Below are 13,271 nucleotides of genomic sequence, written 5' to 3'. Positions count from 1 at the left end.
CGTAAAATTGTATAGCTCTGAAAGACTTTCAGTCCGGCCACTACTATCAAATTGGCCCACTGTTCCTCCCCAGATGGCTTCTTCTTCTTCCCCGCAACTACCATCCGTTGCCTTTGTTTGTGTTGACATTTGCCAGCTTGGCTTTGGACTCTCCGCGGATCCCGGAGCGCCTGCATCCTCGGCCGCACTTCACTAGCTGCTGGCTGGGAACTTTAACTTCGTCCCGGAGCTCGCTCTTGTGTGTTCGAGGCTTATGTCACCTGCCGGGCAGGAGTTCCCTCCTCCGTGGAGCCTCCTGCTCCTTTATTCCGCTGCCTGACATAATATTTTCATTTTTCTTGGCGACGCTGAAAACACTTTTCATTATTTGGTTTTTCCCCTTTTCATATTTCACATTTTTGCTGCAGGGAAGTCTTTGGCGGGCGGGAGCTTTCGTTGATGAGATTGTTGTTGTTGTCTTAGGGTGACTTTGTTAGAAGATGCATTTTCGATGTGTGCGGGAAGCCACCTTAGAGATTATCTTAGTTTATGATAGCGAAACGGATACTGCGGCATCAGTGGGAGATGAGCCATCGTGGTTTAGGAAAGAAACGAAACTCGCACCTTTCCAAGGTGTTGTAGTCTTAATTTAGACCTCATTACTCAGAAATCCTTGGCTATTCTGGCCCAGTGTAAACAATCGGATCGCAAAATAGCCGCATAAGTGGCATAAACTGTTCGCCAATTCAACGTAAGCAAAGGCGATGAATGAAATGTGCGTCAATCGATTGCTCACCAAACAAGTTATTCGAGTGAATCTCTACTGGCTGCTTTCGATTTTAGGATCCACATCTAGAATGTTTCGACTTGGCAACGGTTTTCTTTGTAAATAAATTAGTATCCAGAAACGGCAGTGAAATGACTGAATGTGGGCACACCACTTCGACTGGCAGAGGCCTGGAATGCCACAGAAAACTGGACTTGCAGCGGTCTCCCCCGGAGTCCCCCCTCCGAGGCCATTCCTCTTTCTGCCCCACTCCGTTGCAGCCACGAAACTTGCTTCGATTAAATCTTTCAACGCCCGGCAACTGAGTCATTGGACTTGCCCCGCCGCTGCAGCTGCCCAGAAAAGTCCAACAAACTGAGAGACAGACAAAAAAAACAACAAAAAAGGGAAAAACAGAACGAGAACCACAACAACAAGAGTTCATATTCAAATTTGTAGAACGTGCAATGAATTCGAAAATGAAAATGAGTAAACCCGCAAAAACAGAGCCGAGACACTCGGAATAAATGCATGGGGCAGGCAATTGTTTTTATTTTTACTTGTGGCGTAGGGGTCAATCGCAAAGTTGTCAGCTTAGTCATAATTCCGCTGGAACAATGGAACCGTCTCTTATACACAGAAACTGCAGTCTTGCTGACCCGCCGCTGAAATTGATAACCTATCCCGTTTGGAAAGGTTCGGGTGAGCTGGGGGATCTGCGACCCGCCTGGCGACAACTCCTCTCCTCATCATGGCTAGTTCTAGAGATAACCTTTGCATCGCGTTCTCTGTTCGCTGATCGTGAGCCGACTGGGAGGGAAGTGTCTTCTGGTGTGGGCAGTGTATAAAGCCTAAGCTTTTCTTCCTTCCTCACTTTTCCCTAATTTTTACGATCTTTTCGGTGCGCTCTAGTTCTTAAGTGATCGTTAAGTTCCCGATGACGCGGACAAAGTGCATTGGATTTTACGAGGCCCTTCCACTTATGATAACTTCCATTTAAATATTATTTTAGCCATAACGAACTGTTTAGTGACCTGTAGATCCCCGTGGGCTTTAGCCACTATACTTTTATGGCCACCCCTCCCTCCTCTATACCCACAAAATTTATGGCTGGGCTCTTTGTTCTCGATCCTCAGCTGTAATCACGCAGAGATTCCACATCAACCATGTGCACACATGCGTATGGAGCACGGGCCAGGGAAAACTGGAGCAGCGGCCATCGAAGGCGTTTTCCATTGGCCATTTATTTGCAATGCAAATGAAACTGCACGTTGTGCCGCTTATAAGGCCAATTGCCAAATGGACAAACTCGTAAATTTCGCCATACGCGCGCCGAACAATGGAGGCGAACAATTGATATACCAATTACCCAACGATACCCAAAACCAGCCGCTGACTCGGAGGAAACGCCAACACACGCAGCTGCCCACTGGATCCCCATCCCCATCCCCTTCCCCACCGTCGCCTCCACCCACCCACGGCGGTGCCAATCTCGCGGATCAAATCTCTGTTAGGAAATTAGCAACATTAGAAGGTACCCAACTATTTGGGTGCGGAGAGGGGCTCGCAAACCGCAAGCCTTGAGAGACCGGCCAGCGGGGCACGCAAGGGTCAAGTCGAGTGTGAAGCATTCACCCGATCACAGTGTGCAACAAACTAACAAATTAAAATGTAATAATTATAATAATAATTAATAGTTCAGATAATTATGTCTTGCTTTCCATACGGCAAACAGAATCTATAACAACTTGAGTCAGTTTACCGATTTATGGAGATAGATGATTGACTTTTCCATTCAATAAGACTGAAGTGAAGATTGAATACTTTCGACTTTGGGGCAAAACGTGTTGCTTAGTGCTTTGATTGAGGCCCAAATAAATAAATATTATTGGGCAGTTGGAGCCAGCGCGCCCAGGCAGTTGGCCAAATGCCAAGCAACTTGCGGTCGTCTTGGTCGTCGTCGTGGTCCAATCTCCCAGCGATCTCGGATGCAGTTGCCTGGCCAACTTGCAGTTGCAAGTTGGCAGCTTGCAGTTGGCCGTTTGTAGCGTCCCTCCCCCGCTGTGCATGCGCCCGCTTAATAAGCCGGGAAGCGGGGAGCAACGATTTCATTGCCGCGATATGGGCAGTCGGGGTCCACCCGGATCCGCTGTTTTGGCGCTCATCAGCGGCTGGCGTAATGAGCCATTATTGCTTTAGACGCGACTTTATTGCCTTAGCCGCAGTCGCAGTCGCAGCTGCAGCAGAAGTCTGCTGGCATTTTGGCCATATTTGTCGCCTGCGTGGCATTCGGGGCTGGATGCAGTTAGTTGCCAAACTGAGGCTCGGGTTCCTGCCCCTCGGTGCGTGAGGCACACATTAATTGGCATATGGCTCGAACATGACAGCCGCAATAACTGTTTATGGCCAGCAGTCTTGCCCAACTCTTCCCATCACCGTTCCCTGAAGGAAGTCTATATCAGTAAAGGGGTCTAGATAATGGCCAAAAAATGACATAGGAATGATCTGTCTTTCGTTTATACATAAGATTCCACGGAGTAGTACTCAATTTTAACTTACCAAACCCACTCTATTCTCTCATTGCAGGTGAGTCCCGCTCGACGCTACCCAAAACCTGAGAAATTGGCCGAGAAGATTTGCATACGTATTACCGGCACTTCCTGTGGCCAGCAAAAATCATGGTGTTTCAACTGTTAATTTATGTTTATATGAACATGAACTTTTTACGAGGCACTTACATAAGCCCAAAAGCAACCGAATTGTTTACGATTGCCTATGGAATTTAGCCTCTGCTTTTCTAGTGTTTTTCCAATTCGTTTATACTTCTGTGATTATCGCGCAACAAGGCATAGCAAACAATGAGCGGTTGTAAAAAAAATCGTATAGGAACTATCAGAGGAGTTGCTATCTACATTGCCTTTCGAAAGGGGAACTTCAGAACCGGGGCTCCTAGTTGCACTTCCCTCCATTTAATCAGCTACGAATTTGTTGTTTCCCTCGAAGCTCACACAAGAATTATGTATATTGAATTTTGGCCGATAAAATCTATTAGAAGGGGAGGGGGTTCAGGGAGCAGCTTGTGGCAATTAAAGCTCGGGCCAGGGCATTTGTCAATAGATTGCGGGAACCAAGAGCCAAGCTACCCGCGGCTCGACCCAAAAAGCTGACCCAAGATGCTGTTGGCCTGGTCTCTTGGTCGTTTGGCCGTTTGGCCGTTTGGTCTTTTGGGTCCCAGGCAAACAAATGATATTTCCCGATATCGGTCGGCGAGTCATTGTCTTTGCTTTTGTCTCCGAATTTGCTTGGTAGTCTCAAGGGTCTCCGGCGAAGTCGAAGTTGCTTGTTAGCCGAAATGCGTCAAATGACAAATGATTTAAAATTTATTATCGCTCCGGCTGCCGCTGCCTTGTTGTTTGTCCATACATACATATGTATTGTGCTTGGATCCAGTTTTCTGACCAACGAAAGTGAAAATATCTTTTGTTATGGCTGCGACTTTGTCAAATGCCAAGTTTGAATGCTGCACTCAAAGAGGTGATTAATCGTGGAAATTGTCGTCGAAAGGATTTAGGTAATCTCCAATACGAACGGGCTTTCGAATTTCCAATGGAACCGATATCTGCACCGCTCGCAATTGTGATCAATTTGCTCTTTTGCTTTTGCTGTACTTAAATTACCTCGCATAAAAGAAAATCATTATAATCATTTACAATTCGTTGACTTTGGCAATGCGCAAATTTGCCATTTTGGTGTGTATTTGCTGGCCAAATAATAACAACAACAGCAGCCGGGCTAAAAGCAAATAAACAGCCGCCTACTCGCACACACATTAAACTATCAAAATAAACAGTTATGCGCTCCAGTGGTGGGAGGGAGGTCTGCCATTGGGGGCGTGGCACATTCGCATTGAACTCGCATATTAATCAAGCGCATAATTTTGCCGCAGCTCCCATCCTTTTGGCCAGAAAGCGAATTCGAGCCACGTGAATAACGAGCGATAAAAACTTGGCAAATATAAAATGCAAACAACATTCAAACTGCCAATGGGTTGGTGAGGGGGGAGGGGGCTTCAGATGGGACTGCCAATGGAGGCGTGGCATGGCAGTAATGGCTGTTAGTCATCGACATTCGATAGTAGTTGCCTTGTTGCCGGTTAACCGATGAAAGCCATTTTGCCGAGAGAGTGGTACCGAAAATTTCTGCGGCTGCGATTGGAGATGCATGCGTGATGATGGGGCAACACCGCGATTGAATACGGTAGAGAATTGAATAGTGGAGCGGAAATACTAATTATCATGCCTATCATAATATGTTTACTTCCATTAAGATTAACATTTGGACCATTGATTTCCTATTTGCTTGATTTCAGAAAGATTGATTGACAATTTGTAATATTAACAAATAGTTTGCCTTCTCAGTTACCATTAATTTGATTTTAAATAACTGACAACAACCGCGTTTGCCATATGATTTCAAAAGTCGTGAGTCCCGTAAAACATAAGAGGATAGTTATATAGTTTATATAGTTTAAATATATCATATATTAATTCAATTTGTTTAGGATAACAGCTACAAAAGTAAATGATTTTCCCCCTGAATGGATCACGCCGCCATCTCGAATCTCGAATCACCACGGAAACACTCTAATACACAGGGCAGTATTTGCATTTTGGCTGCTGCTGTTTATTTTCGAGTTGATTTTGAAGTGAACAGTTTGCTTAGTGCCCGATGTCGGGCCGAAACGCAAAGCAAATGCAGAATTACGCATACGCAACGTTGCCAAAGTTTGCGGCTCGCCGCAGCGCCCTAGTGCAGTGCCACGCCCCTCCCCGGCCCCCCGCTCCAATAATTTCAATAAATGCCGAACTCACACACGCAGAGGCAGCCCTAAGCCCCCTTAACCCCACATAGCCCCCTCAGTGCCCGCTGGTGGAGCCGAGCTCTTCAGCGTTAAATTGGAAGCACTTTAGATTCACATTCAATTAATTAATTTAAGCAAATTGTTTGCTTCAAATTAATTGAATTTGCATTTAATTTGCGCTCACGAGGGATGCCCCACAACCCACTAACAACAATAATGGGCCAGTTTCTGGCTTCCGTCTGTCAGTTTGCCCGTCCGCCAGCTTGTCAAGTCGGCAGTTCCGCAGTTCAGAGGCTCCTCAGTTCCTCAGCTCCTCAGCTCCTCATCTTCTCATCTCCTCAGTTGAGACCTACTTAGGACAAGGCCCTCTGCTTGCCTGAGTACCCGATTGATGGCCAATTTGCACTCTTCCCTGGCTCATCAACGTTAAATTTATTAACCAACTTCGGATATCCGTGTGTGTGCGGGGGTATTTGTCTGTGGGGGGGTGGCGACAACACAGCATTGGCAACAAACAATGCAAACATTCTCAAGAGAATTGCCAAAGCTTTTCCGCTCCAAATAGCCGGGTTTTAGTCGCAACGTGATGGATCCCAACGCGAGCCAAGGGGATCGGCTGCCTGATGTAATCAATTAACGAAACGAGTGTAATTGAAATCTCACTTGCATATTTAAGCCAGTGTGGCCACGACTATCCCGAATGAATAATGCTAAGTTCTGCAAATTCTGTGGCAAGCACTTTTGGGGCCTGCGACTATAATTTCTCCACTTACCGGATTGTCAAATTCTGCCGCTTTTGTTCAGTGAAGAGACACGTCGAGGTGCGTAGCGTTGGGCAGACTGAATGCAAGTCGAATGCCTCTAATATGTAGTTCTTAAATCACTTGAAAAACTAGCACAATGTTGCATCAGGCAAACAAGAATTTCCAATCGAAGCCATCAGCCAGCGGGTTGAGCATAAGCAGGGCGATAATAATTATAAATATAATGCCTGTATATTATAATCATCAGTCGTTGTAAGCCAATTACGACTTGGTGGGCGTGGCTTTGGGGCGGTGGGTGGTGGTCGGTGGAGCAGTAAGGCGAAGAATAATTTGCGCTTTTCACACTAATTAAAAGCGAATGAGACAGAGACGGACTGTGCCGCAAATGAATTGCACTGCATTTCAAACGCGCGGGCAGAATTGGTTGAATTAAAGTCAGAGCGTGGAAAAATGATTAAAAATGTAAATTTTAATTCAATTCCGTTTGCGAAAAATAAGAAAGAAGCTGCAGCAAATAAAACTAGTAGCTGCAAAGTGGTTTATTGTGAGCCAGGAGCCACCAGGACACCCGCAGGACGACGACGAAGGACGCGGAACTCGAGGACGCGACAAACTTTGCCGCTGGGCAAGGCGTCAAGACAAAGATACAGAAGACAGAAGACACATCCAGCCAAAGCGAAAAAATATAAGCAAAGCGGGGGAAAATGTGGAGAATGAGCTGATAAAGTAGCTTGCCGGGGGCAGGGGGGAGTCCTGGGAGAAGAGGACGTTCACTTGAGAGAAATCTCGAGAAAAGACAAATCGAATTTTCCCTGGTGCGAGAAGCGAAAACAAGCTTTGAAGCTTAAAAGTAGCACATCGAATGGAATACGCTCATGGAAATAAAAGTCAATGATTTTGAATAATTATGAAACGGAAATATTTTAAATTTATAATTTATTATTATTTTTATAAAACACTATTTAGTTTTATTATATATTTGATATACTGTTTCAGAAAAGACTAAATAACCAATTATTTTTGCCTAGATCTTAATAAATACCTAGATAAGCTTCTAAAAATAAAAATTATTTGAACTGATGACACTTTTCAAAATGTCATCAAAACAATTATTGATAAATAGATAACCTTTAATGGGAACATAGGCACATAAATATTTAATTAGGTAGACTGCATCTTGTTATTGGTTGTTCAAGGAAGTAAAAAATGCGTATTTCATATTTTAATTGATTTAAGAGGATTGCAGGTCGAAAAAGGGGCAGTGAATTTTCCAATCCCGTTTGGGGCGCAGTGGGGTTAATAAGCTGCTGCTTAGATGGTTTTCGAATGGGTTTCCTCCGGCCGGCTCCTTTCCAATCTGCGGTCGCCCTGGGAATTGGGAGCTGGAAAACTGATTTGGCCTTTGACCTTTTCCTTTGGCTAAGGCAAACATAAACCAGCTAAAAGGTATGCCACCCACCCCAATCTGGCCAACTATATCCCACTGAGTGAAATGAATCTGCGATTCTATTCCATTTTGTGAGCGCTCCATTTTGATCCCCTTTTCCCCATTTTTTCTTTGGGGCAGCAGGAGAAGATGATGATGATGATGCCAGGGCAGGTGTGGACTTAATGCGAGTTAGCCAAGGAGCAGGTTGGCAGTGGTGGCCTGCTCCATTTGCCGTCGGCGACGGCTGCCAAACACTTTCATCTTTCGCCACAAGCCAACGGACGATAAACGGGAAAGCGAAGCAGAGAAGAAAAGCGGTGAAAAGCGCGTTGCCCTTGGAGTGTAACGGATCCCCCAGTGAATGCAAATAACTAGCAATGCCCCATCCCCACCTCTCCCCTTCTCCGCTCCGCTGCTCCGCTTTCTGAGGTGGCACGAAAAAGTGTGGCAAGGCTGCGGGTAATCAACAAACGTTTATGGCGCCCGCTGATGAACTTGTTGATGATCGCGGCTGGTCATTTGTCTTGGAATAAGGAGAGCAGGAGATGCGCTGATATACTTTTGATGCATGCCTCGGAAAGGTGGTGGGGGTTGGGGGCTCTAGAGGGTGGAACTACTGAAGTTCTTTCCGGATTTGCATAAATATTTGCTCGCATTTTTCCTGCCAGCGAGAAGTCAACTTTTCCGCGACTTATGCAAATAGAACAGTCGAATGACAAACAGCTCTGGCACAAAGAGAAAGTGCAAATTGAATTTCGCCTTGGCGCGGAATAAACAAATTAAATTATAATTAGTAAACAAAAGCGAAGCCAAGAACAAGGGAGCTGCCCAAAACCAAGCCAGATGAAATGAAAATGGATTCAATGAGGGGCCCTCACGAATCCTCCAGAGTCAATGTCCTCTTGATTAGTTCTGGTTTGTCTGCTGATTGCGCTCCGCCCCCGCTTTTACCGGCAATTATCGGGAGTCAAGTGCTCTGCCGGGAACGTGGACTGGTTGGAGAGAGCGGGTGGGGGGGAGATAGTCACCCCAAGCCGCGCCAATTGCTTATCACCTTTGTGGCAATGACAGCCATCGCAGCAGACACATTCGTTAGGACTCCGGCTCCCGCGTCCTTTGGCCCCATTCACAGTTGACAAAATATGCAGCTGCGTCGTTAGCACTTTCCACACATCTCGCATTTGGAAATATTTGCCATGATTCGATTGTGTAGACACCACTCGAAACCCGAGCACCCTGCCAACCGCACCCGGAACCCAAGGAACGGAGAAAGGCGACAGAACAGGCCAGGAGAGAAGAGAGAAGGGAGAAATGAGAACGGAGGAAGCGGAGCGGGAGGCACCCAATTGAGTTTGGGTTTGGCGCCCAACGCCCGACACTCTGCATTGCTGGTTATTATTATTTCTGATATATGCGGTCTTACCCTGCGGTTGTCACTCACCCGCAGGAGCGGAGCACGAGGGGATCCGAATCTGCCGGGGAGGACTCTTCGCTTTTGGTGGTCTGTGCGGTCTCCGCTCCATGTGTCGCTGCCGTTGTGTCATGGTTACATGCAAATGAAGCGTGAGTTCCAGAAAGGTGTTGAAAACCCGAGTGCGGGAGCAGGGGCTCCTTTCCGGCAAAGTCGCAGCTCTGCCATTGAAATGCTGCCTTCATCCGCATCTGCATCTGCATATGCATAATTCTATGCCCAAAATATTTCACTTTTTTGCATGCCATCTTTTGTCGACAGCCAGAAGCCAGGATCTGTTCCATTTTCAGGCGTCCAATTGGTGCGGCAGGCTGTCGAAATTGTTTCGTAATTGCAGTGTTGACAGCAGCCCCGTCAAAGGTCCTGAAAAGGACGATCTGGGGAGCAGCTGGCAAATATCTAGCGATGACATGGGACTCCTAAGAAAAAGTCTTAAGACTTTTATCTTAACATTTATTTAGATTTATTTATCTAAACACAAAAAGTACTCACACGAAAAGCATAGAGAAGATATTACAATTGGTTTCAAATAACTTACCTTATATGAGCAATGTCCAATTCTTAATCCTGTATTTGATAGAATACTTCATGGACATAATAGATTCCCCAATCCGTCTAATTAGATTACTTTTCGAATTCGGCGAACAACCAATTTATTGTGTATTAAACTATTTGGTACTTTGTGATTTCGCTAATTCAAGTGCTTAATTTCTTAGATATGAACCCAATTCACTCATTGAATGCTTGTCTTGTGAGAACTTAATTGCTCATATCCCAGGAACTCCCAACCTGTCCCTAAACCCTTGCCCCATATCCTGGCGCAGCCACGACGAGATCCCCTTGGCAAAACGGAACGCACCACAAAATTGCTCAAATGCAGCCAGACATTAACGTGTTTTCAAATTTTACGCAGGCAGCCAAACGAAGCGACTGGGTTCCCATTTTCCCCGCCTCCTCGACGAATCCCGAGGAAAAGCCACACATGTGTGTAATTTTCTTTACGAGCTGGGGGAAGTGGAAGCGGTGCGGGTCCAAAGTGTTGCCTGATAAACGATGTCTGCTCTTCAGAGTGTCCTGCTCCAACCAACCAACCAACCAACAGGCAGTGTCGACACTCCGTCGGAATAGAAAATTCAAATTTGAAAATATGGAAATGCCGGCAACGACATTGGGCATGAAGTGAGGCAGCTGATGCTGCATGCCTCCTCCTTCCCGGGCTCCTCTTCCCGAACGCATGCACCATTGAGGGTGCAGCTATGCAAGTCGAGCCCCAAGTCAGAGTCGCAGGCGATCTCGGGGTCGTAATTCGATTAACACCTTTCGGGCGGCGAGGAGATGGCAACGGCAACTATTGGCCTTTAATTGGTGAACGGCGTCAATGATGGTCCCGCCACCCCTCCATCCCGCCACCGCCACATGCCTCGCCACACGTTTCCCCCGCTTGTCTGCGGCTTATTAGGTGCGGAAATCTTTATTGATTGATGCATTGTTTGTTTTGGCTTGTGAATGACTCTGTGACTCCTGCCACGACCGCCCGCATTGTCTGCCACAAGGAGTTCGGAGTGGGATTGGAAATCGGAATCGGAATGGAAATCGGAGAGAGGAGCGGGAGGGAGGGCGAGAGCGGGAACCGGAGGCCACCAGATGGGCGGGGAAGTTGGAGTGCTAAGTGCCAAAGTACTTCTATCCCAGATCGTAACTCTTTCAATCATGCGGAATTTGCCCTTCGACGGGCGACACGAGTTTCCTCCGGGAAATCCGCTGGGCAAAGATTGCAGCTGTGACCTAGGGTAACACGTTCCTGACACCTCCATTTGGAACAGACAGATGCAGATAAATACTAAATCCTGGTTGCGATTCCCTATTGAAGACGAATTCATAGTTGATCGTGCAAGGTGAAGTTTCATTCACTCTTATTTTATTTTTTGATATTTGGTCAGTAACATATTTCGTCATTGAAGGTCTCAAGTCGCAGCGATCAGGACCTTGAATTCAAGCGAATAGGCCATACTTTAAATTCGAGCCCCCAGTTAATATGTTCGCTATTGTAAGTGCCTTAAATCCCCTCCAGTCAGCGGCTCGAGGACTCTTAACTGGCTTCCATCTCGCATCCTTACTTACCAACTTTCATTTCAGACTGCAAATTGCATTGCCAATGCAAAAGAGAAACGCGCAGACAGAATGAACAAAGGGAGACAGGACGAAAAGGACAAAAAATCGCCTTTAATTAGTTCGCCTTTCGTTTAATGCAATCGCGAAAAAATATTTTTAATTTAAAACGCGTAATTCAATATCTCGATAATTTCATACAACGCCCACCCCCACCACTTACAAGCGGTGGCCCGGGGCGTGGGCGTCTGGAGGCGTGGCTGATTGTGGGGCAGGGCACAAAGTGCTGCCAGTCATTGTATCTGCCCGTTGTCCGCGTGTCCTGTCCGATTTTTATGCCAGCACAAAGTTAAGTTGAGCATTTTTGCGTGAGCCCCGATCGATGCAGCACACATCCCATTTATGCGCTTTATGTGCGGATATATGTTCAGACGATATGTGGGCCAGCATTCCGGCAGCGGGGAGAGTGCTCCAACGCAGTGTAAATTGAGGCAGGAAATGCCGTTGGACGGTTCAAAGTTGATGATTTTCAGGTCAAGAGCCGGATGCTTGCCACTTGTTGTTGCTGCTGCCACCGATGGCCAGTAATGTTACTGGCTTTTTATTTGGTGCTGCTGGTTTTAAGTGGCGATCAAATTTCTTGATTGAAGCTCCACTTCCAAGACAATGTGCAGCTGTTTGTCCTTAAACAGGATACTCCAAATGATCCGAGGACCGGGTGACGAAGGGAGGTGTGTTGTGTGGGGACTGCACAAGTAATTGCTAAAATTAAAGCAACTAGTACAAGCACAACAAACGGAGGAAGTTACAGTGGCCGGAATAGAAATTCGACACTTTATCCGGCCAGGGAAGTCCCTCAATGCTGCTTAAGCAACCAAAAAACTATCACATTCTACTGTTTAAACTCGCTGTTCTTTGGGGAATCGTACATGCTGCTTACAATAATTACAATTCATTTTTTACCGATTTCTACCTACACAGCCAATGAATTAAAAGAAAAACTTTTGTATAACTATGTTAAAAGCCATTGTTGAGTAATTTTTGCATGTTTACCCAAATGGTTCAATTTGGAAGTAGACTTCCAAAAACTGCAAAGTTTTATTCCATTGCCCCTTAATTAAATATATCCAGCCGAAAATGTTTGTTCCTGTACGAAGACGCAGATCGAAACCTACGACAACTAGCCAAATCAGAAGTCACATTCCCCCTCGGAGTCCACATCCTCCTGATAATATTCAATGTGTCAAGTGCAGGCGAGCAATGCCTCTCTCCCTTTCTCGAATGATGCTCAAACATTTTTGCATACAACAGGAAATTGATTTTTCATCGACAGCAGAGAAAATCGGGAAAGCAAGACTCCATGTCCTATGCAAATACTTTCAGACTACAAAAAATTTGCGTCACGCGGCGTTGCCACATTGCGAGACTCGGGAAAGAAATGACAATTTCTCCGGCATCTCTTCTTCTTCCCCGCCGTATCCTTCTCGTGCTGGGAAAGCTGTCAAAAAAGCTTCAGCAACAACTTCCGCTACATGGCAGAGAATTGCCTGCACGGAGGTGAAGGGGGAGGGGCGGTCGTTGGAGGCGGCAGGATGAGACCTGCGTTCAAAAGTTAAGCCATTAGCGAAATGTCCCTTACTTTGCTTATAACGCAATTTTCTGCTTCTTTTCTCGACCATGCCCCCTCATCGCCTACCCACCCCACAGTGGCCACCATTGTTTGTTTCGGACACTTTTTGGCCAGGTCCGCTCGGTTCTGGCTTGGGTGCTGAATGACAACTTCACTTGTCAGCGATTTGAAACTTTTTCGCCTCCCCTCGCCAGCGCTGACTAACTTTTCTAGCGCTAATGAAGTCTGAGGATATTTTTTGGCTGCGTGAAAATGCTCCACA

Source organism: Drosophila mauritiana, chromosome 3L, assembly GCF_004382145.1.
Source record: "Drosophila mauritiana strain mau12 chromosome 3L, ASM438214v1, whole genome shotgun sequence".
Classification (NCBI taxonomy): Eukaryota; Metazoa; Arthropoda; class Insecta; order Diptera; family Drosophilidae; genus Drosophila; species Drosophila mauritiana.
Note: the sequence above shows the minus strand (reverse complement) of the source record.